The sequence below is a fragment of the Falco peregrinus genome, chromosome Z (assembly GCF_023634155.1).
Source record: "Falco peregrinus isolate bFalPer1 chromosome Z, bFalPer1.pri, whole genome shotgun sequence".
NCBI classification, from domain to species: domain Eukaryota; kingdom Metazoa; phylum Chordata; class Aves; order Falconiformes; family Falconidae; genus Falco; species Falco peregrinus.
In genome coordinates this window covers 31,271,391-31,281,339 of record NC_073739.1, presented here as the reverse complement: position 1 = coordinate 31,281,339, position 9,949 = coordinate 31,271,391, and the positions used below count along the sequence as shown (strand labels likewise).

The window sequence follows — 9,949 nt, the reverse complement described above, 5'->3', positions numbered from 1 at the left end:
GGTGGGTGCAGGGTGGGGTGACAACATGCCGCTGCCGTCTGAGGTTACCCAACAGTTAAGTGGCAGGTAGCACTTGTCACTCACCCATGGGACCCTAGGACAGGCCACGGCCCCTCACGTCCCAGGCTCTAACGGCACAATGCAGTGCCCCAGAGTGGGGCAGCTGCTGGGAGGGAAACCTTCCCTGCCCGCAGCTGGGGAGGTGCTCCGATGAGATGCTTCATCTGCTGCTCCCGCTGTCTTCTCATCTGACACAAAAGTCGTGCCCAGCCACGGCACATACAGCCCTGAGCTGCAGGCAGCCTGCCCTTACCTTTTGCCCCTCACTGTGTCTCTCGGTCCTACTGCCTAACACGCTGAGTGTCTTGAGGGAAAAACTGACTTCCTTGTACTATGTAGACCAGGTGATGAAATTAATTTTTTTTTTCTTTTCTTTTTTCAAAATGCTACCATCAGCCCACAAAGCCACTCTGCCAAAAGACTGGGACCACTGTGCTTTCTGGCCAGCAATCCCTTACTAACAGATGTTTCTACAGCTTGTTGCATGCCACAGCCACACCACCTGTGGTTTGCTTCCCACCAGAGGTATTAGCCCGTTAGATGCAGGTAGGGCCTGGCATAGTTCGTACCTGCAGTGCATATGGTTCATTCACAGGTGACAGCTGGCCAGACTGGCTGGGCATGGAGAAGGGTAGAAATAGATTTTTCCAGGATTTTCCCAGGCCTGCAAGACAATTTCAGAAGTCTCCTGACCAATCAACGCCCTGTTGAGTGCTGCAGGGTATCTGCAGCTTCTGGTATGCTGGTATACTGGTATGATATATGTCTGGTCAGGTAGCTGGGCTTCTAGTATATTTGCCTATACGCCAGGAAGTATTTTCACCTCTGGCTCTCAAGTCCAGAGGGAGGTGAGAGGAGGCCTGCTTTGTAAGTGCCTCGCTGAAGGAAGTAATGTATACAGACCTCCAGTCTTAGTTTTGAAGGCAGTGGGGCAAGGAAATGAATATCCCTCTGAGACTTGTAGGGGAGGTTTCTCAAGAGAGGGGCTCAGGGGCAGAGAGGAAATTTCCCCTCCATGCAGAAGGGGCTTGCCTCGAGTTGGGAGCTGCCAAGGGATTTTTAATGCTGCATCTTGGCCATCATCTGTTGTCTCAGATGGAAGGGGTAAGACAAAGTGACTCAAAAGCATGTAGGTGCCCTTCAGCTGTTCCCTCTGCTGGAGCCTAGCCTGCTGCTGCTCGTGCGTTGTGAGTGGAGGTGCCTGACCTGGTACTGCCAGAAATGTGGGAGCACGTATGAAGTCTCTGCTGCTGGCAGAGCTGTGAGGATAGCAGTTCCTGCAGAGAGGGGAAAAACCTGCCAGGGAGACTGGAGCCCGTGGTCCCGTCTTCAGCTGCCCCTTGTGGTTCTGGGAAAAGTGCTGTCTTTTCCCAGCTGGCCATGGTCTGACCCCAGCTAAGGCTGGGAAGTGCTGCTTCCCTCCCAGAGAGGCTGAACACAAGCAAATCAACCTTCACTCTTCAAAGGAAGAGACAGTATTTAATCGCACAGGTGGGGTATGGATCCCAGTTCCACCCTCCAGGCAGATGGGTTGCATTCCTTGGCACTCGGCTGGATGGCTTTGTCCTTCCAGCAGCTCCAGCTCCTGCATAAGAAAACCTCCACAAGACCCCAGAGACTACTGGATCCAGTTAAGGCTTTATTGCTGTCTGGGCTGAATGTGGCTTGCATCATCCATCACAAATGCTTGCAAGAGAAAAATCTCTTTTCTCTGTACCTCTTCACCTGCTCCTTCCACAAAATCTTAAGGTGGGGTATGGGGAAGATTAGGAAAAACATTCAGAGAGAGAGAGAAACTCCTTTTCAAGCAGCAACAGAGGAGCGAGACAAACCTAGTTCCAGCAGACAAAAAGGTGGCTGCTGTGTTTTACAGACCACAAAACAAACATGAGGATCTTTCCCCTCATAACATGAAAGGAAAGGCATTTTCTTGCTGCCTCCTTCCTCATCTTTGCATTTTCAAGCAACAGGTTTCAAGTTAACTTTCTGCTTCATTTTTTACCTCTTTCCAAGAAAAAATTGTCCGTTGACTGAGCTATCCGTCTCTTTTTCTCCCTGCTTTCTTCCTTGGCACCTTACACTTGTGTAATGCCACCTGGGGTTGGATACTCTTGTCTTTACTGCTTTCTCCTCTACACCTTTCATCAAGTTGTGGTTGCTCTTGCTGCTGGGGGTTGCAGCAGCCTCAGGCTCAAATAACACAGCTCTTTCTCCAATTATCTCAAAATCTATTGCCAAACACAACTTTCATCAAGTTTGCAGGCAAATACTTGGCTTGGTGTGCAGTCATGTGGCCAAGTGAGTGGCCTCACTTATTTCTCAGTGACAGCAGATACTTATCAAAGGGTTATTTAATACATCCACCCCATTTTTTGTCTTGTTGCTAGCAGTCTGGAAAAGAATTTATGCCCATCATTTTCACAGCAGTCTTTAGATGTATGTGCAATCTGTTCCCACATTCCCCACTTCCTCAAGAGGCAATTCCATCAGCTTCCTCAGGATTGCAGGGGCTAAACACTGGGACTGAACTTCAACCACAAGCAGACTGATCATACACCCCCTAGCACCACCACCTGACCTCGTAAGTGCTCTTAGTCTGGCACAGGTGCAAAGCCTAATGGTTTCCTTCAGCACCTTTGGATGACTGCTTCCAAAACTGCATGTACAGTCAGATGGATCACCTCTACTTTCCATAGGCTTGCCCCTCTCTTCCATGTGTTTTATAAATGAAAAAAGGAAGCCTTGGACCCAAACACCTGCACAAATTCTATTCATAGGACATGTGTATGAAATGGAGTACCCAAGCCTGCCACAGAAGCAAAGAAAAAAAATTGTGTCTGGACCGTTATTAAAATGAAGTCTGACCACATTGTCAGAATTTTCCCTGTACTTCTGCAACGCATGCCTGCAGCACCTTCCTTTTGCTGTGCACCTCTGAGTATGAGGCTGTATTTCCCAGAATTTCCCTCAGCTGAGGACAACGGTTCACCCCTTGATCTTCACAGGTACCTTAGTCTTGCTGTAAATAGTGTTAAAACTTACTATAGCTGTTTAGCATTGGCTTTTTTTGTCTCAAACCTGGTAATTATCTATTGCCTGGCCAGAATGGGGTGGCAGAGGAGTAACTTGGTCACCATGGGGCAGCTGTAGTGAGGCTTGTGGCACCTTTCCCACCCACATGGGAATTCAACCCAATGTAAAAGGACATATAAATATAATGTGTATAATCACATTGTGCTCAAGCACAGTCACAGGTGAATCCCAAGTGTTGAGTTTCAGAGGTTTTTCAGAAGCCCTTATTTCACATACCACCATTTGACAGCTTACAGGCTAGCACCACAGACATGAATTCAGCGCCCGTGTTTTAAAAACATTAGGTTTTCTGACAAATCAGATCTGATTTACAGCTCCTGAAATTACTGGAAAAATATTGGCTTTTAAGTGTGCAACACATCCTGTTAACCTGAGAGTTCAGGATATGATGCATTATTTCTGTGTTGCAGAAAGAGGATTTGAAACTAACTGCCAGTCTGTATCCTTACTTTCATAAGCATTACCTTGTAATTTCAATACCATGAGATATACATTCAAGTAAAAAAACCAAAAGCCTAATCATGACATGTAGCTGATTTTCCTATTCCTCTTTTTTCCTTGAAAATACCCCATTTTAACCCCTTTTCCCTGCAGTTACTGGATACGCTACACTTCCAATTCAAATTCAATTTTGTTATACTTCATTCCCGTATACGCCGTAGGACTGCTTTATTAGTTCAGAATGTGCACTGGCAGTTTAAGGATTTATTTCTTTCAAAGTATAATCTAGAAGAGGCTGTGTATTTATCAACAGCAATTATAATAAAACATATGATGACGCTTCCTGAAAGACTGCCATCACTGGGGAGAGATTTAGACCTGAAATCACCGCTTCCGCTGTCTGATCTGCAATGTCAGAAGGAAGCTAGCCATCGTCCAAGTTAGAAACAAGGCCCCCTGAATGTCCGAGTTATTTGTATTACTTACAGTGACAAAACCCAAGACCACCACTACAATCTACCAGGATAGGCTTTTTACCTTCTGGGGTATCTGAGGTCCGTACAGCTGAGGAGGTACCTTAGCAGCTTACATGCTAATGGCAGACTTAATTTCACGTTAAAGGCCACTACTTTTTAAAATCTCAGTCCCCTGCATTGCCAGTCACTTCCTATAAAAGCGGCAGATTACAATTTAACGGTAACTTGTTCATAGTTTTGGGGAACATTTGACCCTCTGTTAAATCTGAAAAGATACGTTTAAAAATACCCGACTAGTGAGCCAGCACCAATTCTTCAGATCTCCTCAGCATAACTTAACAAATCACCATCAAGTTTGACTGCACTGTCAAATGCAAGAATCATGCAATAATCTACTGTGATAACAACGCTGAAAATAGATGGCAGCAACTCCCCAGTCAAGCCATTTAATAAGCTGGTTCAGGCAGCCAGTGCCATGTCAGCCTCCCCCACATGCCCATATACATTAAATTGTATGTATTTTCTGATCACAAATATTACTTACGAGTAGTAGGTGTAGTGATTGGCTGTTGCTGGAGGAATACAACAGGGTGTTTCAGCTGCAGCAATGGCCAGCTTGTGACAAATGCTTCCTGTCACATTCTGTAAGTTATTTTTGCAGCTGTTCTGTGCAATTCTCTCAAAAGATACCAATTGAAGTGTTGCAAGACCTTTATTGATAGAATAACATGCAGAGCCCACCAAACACTGAACAATTCAGGGCCTAGCCATGTATCTCCATGTGGGAAATTAATATCCAATCCTTTGTTCATTTCAATATGGAATCTTCACTTGCTATAAGGGAAGAAAAAACCAAACATAGTTAGGACTACTAGTCACTCCCATGCAGTACTAAAATATGCAAAGCACTAGTGGGATCAAAGGCTTCCTTTAAGTATGCCATTTCTTTCTAGCCAGTTTTTAATGATTCCCACTTCTGCTTATTCAACAGAACTGTTATTTCATTGCTTTGGGGTAGAGGCACTTTTTTGGCTTACTCATTAGTAAATGACAGTTTTCTGAACTGGTAATTCAAATAAGCCCAGAAAAAGCTATCATTACAGGTATGTCCAATTATTCATTTCTAAAGAACAATCTTCAACAACTGCACTGCACTGAATGAAGTTTTAACAGTTGCTTTTCTAACTGGAAAACCACAACAAACCCACTGTTCGGAATGCAGAACAGTCATCTGTGTGCTACTTTTAAACAGATTAAACATTCTAAAGAAATAATCATGTAATTCCATTAAGCAGAGTAACACTGCACTACAGCCTCTATCTCCAAAAAATGTGAAGTTTCAGCTAAACCAGAGAATATCTAAAAGACCCATTGGTTATGGAATAAATAAATGGGGACCACGTATTTTAAGATGGTACAACAGCTGCGCAAAATAGCTTTATCTCTAGTAAGCAATATAATTCACCTACTTACATATTTGATTTTATATATGTGCAGTTAATTTAATTATGGGGTCTTGTTCAACATTAGTCTTCTTTAGGACAATGCAAATGTCACTATTTCCCAGCGAAATAGTTACTAAGTGTGTAGCTGCATCAAGAACAGCTTGAGTCATTAATCAATTTTCTTAAAGTTCTCAACTGTAAGTCCACCTAAAAAAGCCTAGGTGAATTCAAGCTACAGAACACACTTTTCTAAGGTGGGGGAAGGAACCCTCCCTTAGAAACACACAGGGGTCCCAAGAAATAATCCTAAGGATGAGAGAAAGCATGCTGCAGCAGAACTACTAGAGGGTGGAAGGCATTGAGAAAAAAGCAGCAATACTAATACCAACTGATCACCTTCAGTATATTCTCCTCACAAGAAATATAACAAATTAAGTTGATCTCTTAACACTGTGTTACTACCACCACTTAAAAGCTTTGAGTTGCAACTACAAGCAGCTGCCTATGTACTCTGGTTTAGGCTATCGGTCACATTTGTGAGATTTCTGTATTGCATGGAGAAAAGGGATCACAGATTTGCTGTGTCCAGCTGAATAAGGCAAATCCAAGTACAGTTAATATACAGTCCCAATTACTCCTCACAGAAAAACCTGCAGCTTTTAGCAATTTATTTTCCTAGTGGAAATTCAAATAGTCATTTAACAAATCCCGTTTGGTTGCAAAAGTGTTTTTAACTCTTCCTCTACTGATGTTTACGTTTTGCAGGGCTTGTCAAACAGCAGCACTCTTTACCCTTCACATAACTCTAACCACTGCTCCATGAATCCACAAGAGTCTGCAGCCCACTGGCCGTGAGCCTCAATTCCTCCTAAAAACACTGCAGCAAAACGGCTGCCCACTTGCAAACCACTGTGTGCACTTTGGCAAGAGATGCGTAAATTAAACCAAGGGACTACCTTCTGCAAGCTCTTTTGCAATCCGCTGAAGTTCTTCCTGTTTCTTTTTCTCTTCAGCCTCTATTCTTCTCTCTTCTTCAGCAATAGGCTTTAGGTAGTCTGTCATTAACACATTTGATTTAAAACACAATTTCTAGAACCCGGCACAAAGCTCTGAGCCTGCTAGCTTACTCAAAAAGGAAGAAAGAGAGTTTCGCTGGCACACTGGCACATTCCACACGGATCTGTGGCTTCTAACCAGTTAAGAGCCCCTCTCCGAGGGCCTGCTCGGCAAGGCCCAGGCAGCTCCCGCTGCGGCGGGGAAGGGGAAATGGCGGCCAGGCCACGCCGGCCGCCTCAAGGTGCCCTTGCGGGCCGTGAGGGGGAGGGGACAGGCCGCCCGGAGCGCCGCACTCACCGTATCGCTTCTTGCCGTAGATCATCCCCACCAGCAGCGCCGAGTACCGGGTGAACTGCGGGAGGCAGAGACAAGGACGCGGCCTGCACTCAGCTCACACGCACCGCCAGGCCCGGCCCGGCTCGGCCCGGCGCTGCCCGCCCGCCCGCCCGCCCGCCGACAGGCCGCCCCCCCGCCCCGCAGTACGGCGGGACGCCCCTGCGGCGCCGGGGCACCGGCCCGCCGCCCTCACCTTGATGAGCGGCGAGACCTGCACCGGCGGGATCATCCTGGCGGCAGCGGCGCGGCGGCCGGAAGTGACGGCGCGGAGCGGCGGCGGGGCGGAAGGGGCGGGGGGGTGCCCGGGGTGGGGATTTGGTGAGGTGAGGCCGTCGTTTTGTGCGTGTTGTGACATTTCAGTGACCGGTCACACGCCGCCCAGGGGCGGGGAGCTATCTCGCCACAAAACGGCCGTGCTCGCTTCCCTTACGACAGAAGATAGAGGCGCCGTCCCGGCCGGGCGTCCCTCGGCCGCCGCGGGGGGGCGCGCTCGCAGCTCCCCCCGCCTGGGAAGGGCGTGGCGGGCGGCGGGGGCGGCGGCGGGAGCCCCCCGGGCTGCCACCCCGCCGCGGGGAGCGGGGCGACGCATCTGCCCGTGGCACGGCAGGCTGCGGCCGGGCCGGGGGCCTCACCGCCTGTGCCCCGCGGGCAGTGACCCCCGCGGAACCGCACCGACAGCGCCTTGATGTTGGATCCAGAGGGCAGAGGACCCATTGGCAAAGACTACGACGTGCGCTTCTGTTTGGCTCTTGAACCTTGACATAACCTTGTTGTTACGTGCCGGGCAACAAGAAATCTGGATGATGTTTCACATTCTCTCACAAAACTAATTAATCTTAACCTCAGCTGACTGCTCAGTAGTGCCATCATTTTTCAAATCCTTGCCTAAAGTTAAACATACACAGTGGAAGGGTAAGGACATGATTATTAAACTCCTTGGAACCTAATTACCTGTGCTTTTTTCTGCTCATCAAACCACAGGTAATTTAAATTCCTTCATTAAGAGAGGTCTGAAATGTTTTTAGGGAGCTGACTGGAAGATTTTTAGTGTTCCATTCATTTGTAGTATCATGAAGTTTTTTCAATTATTGTATGTGCTGCATCAGTAAGACCAGAAAGTACTTTCTTTCATGGATGGAAAGCTATCCTATCCCTCTACCCCTCCACCACCACCATTCCACCATCTATTTATTTACTTTGAATAGCAAGAACTATGAAAGACACTTGGGAGCATTACAGATGAGACTGGTCAGTGCTGGGTGGATATCACTTTAGTTCCAGACACCAATATCAGTTGTTAATGCCACAGTAATTCACCACAAAGTTCAGTGCCAAGTCAGTAACAAACCGGTGAAGCTTCTAGTGGGACAATTGCTTACTCAACCACTTTTGTCTAATGCATATCCACATGACAGTTTTAAAATCCTTAGGTACTCGACAGTGGCATGACTTTAATGAAATGTTATAAATCTCCCAAACACAAAGCAGCTGTATTTTAACTAGGAGTCTTTATGCTGGTCTGTGAAGAGAACACATAGTGACTTGGAGAGGGGCATTTGCAGAACTAGAACCAGTCCAGCATTTCTCCATAGGCTCGTATACCAATTTTAAAAGCAAGCAGTGCAAGTTAGATCATATACTAGCCAGGAGTGTTCTTCAACTTGGTACTAAGAAGAAAAAAGTTGCAAACTGTGATGGTCTTGAATTAACTGAATCACTTACTTTGAAATACAGCTAATGTTAACCAGCCATCTAACAAGACTTTTCTGTGTACCACCAGCCTGAAATGCCTTCTGATGACCCAGGCTAAGAAATTTAGTGCTGTCTTCATTTTGTCATTGACATGGATGTGGGTGCTAAATACAAATTGCTTTTTAAAAAGTAAATAAGTCCCTTAAGTTAAAACTTACAAACTCCTAAGACAGAGTGAGAAAAATGTTACATCTTTCAAGAAAAAAGAAATCCTACAGGAAGTCGTATGTCGGTAACAACCGATTCTGCTCTTTGAGGCAGCATCTTTATAAACTTGCACCAACTCATTTTTTGAGGTTTTGCTTTGAGGAAGTGCTTTACTGAGTTACTGATTGAGCTTGATTTATTCAAAGCAGTGAAGTGCTCCTTTTTAATGATTCGTAACATGATTATGATTTTTATAATTTTGCAGTGTTTTTTAATTAAGCAATTAATTGAATTATATCCCTGTGCTGGATATTTAAACAAAAAGCACTAAAGCTCTGAGGAAAAAATCACCACCGCTCTTCATTTCTTTTGATGATATACAGACAGAACAAATGTTCTGGTCTTCCCCTACTGATGCAGCAGGCGACTTGGCCTACAAGCCATGATGCTATGCCATCAGACATGAAGAAGAAAAGGAGGAGTAGATGGCATCATGCAGATGCCTGCAATAAAATCTCGAATTATAAGCATTAAAAGAGATCTGTGTGTTTTCTTCTCACCACAAACACAATTTATCTGTGTTCCATTCAATAGCAACAAACAAATGGATTGAAGTTGCCTGACACTATCCCGATTAACCCCACAGGTTACCAAGCTGAAGGCTGAAAACCAAGTTCCTACAGTGAATTTAAGCTTTGCACGCTACTGTCAAGCACCCTCACACTGGAAAAAATCAAACTGAGCAAGTTCAAAATTCCTGGTGACTGACTTTATTTTACTGAAAAATCCAATTGCAAGAGCTGCTCTTTGTTAATCAGATGCCAAACTATAGCTTTGACTATGTCTGCTCCAAACTTGTATGGAAGTTGAGTCACTGTAAGAAGCATGTTCCTAGTAAGTTGTAAGAGAACTATTTGCACTAACTCAGTTGTTTTCAAATGCAATAGAAAAAAGTCAACTATTTACAATGTTTACAGTGATTAAACGCAAATCCTGTCTCTGCAAATAACTCCAGCTGTTACTGTTACTCTCTTAAGCTCCCTATGTTTATCATTAGTCTGAAGGCTCCAAGCTGAAACTGCATCCTACAGCAGTCTTTTTTTCAGCTAGCACCATTTGTAATGGAAGGCAAAGATGACGGTG

The 9,949-nt window shown here is 45.5% G+C and overlaps 1 non-coding gene across 2 annotated transcripts; it reads right to left on the bottom strand.

Annotated features, from left to right (window-relative positions):
* Positions 1–164: 164 nt before the first annotated feature.
* Positions 165–7,244, bottom strand: ATP5ME (ATP synthase membrane subunit e). 2 transcript variants are annotated; one of them, XR_008744871.1, is made up of 5 exons: positions 7,101–7,244; positions 6,869–6,923; positions 6,472–6,570; positions 1,936–4,904; positions 165–179 (listed from the first exon to the last, which is right to left on the bottom strand). It is a non-coding gene; the product is annotated as an ATP synthase membrane subunit e (transcript). The 2 variants fall into 2 exon arrangements; XR_008744872.1 differs by lacking the exon at positions 165–179 and having other exon boundaries at positions 3,798–4,434; positions 4,615–4,904; positions 7,101–7,243.
* Positions 7,245–9,949: the final 2,705 nt, after the last annotated feature.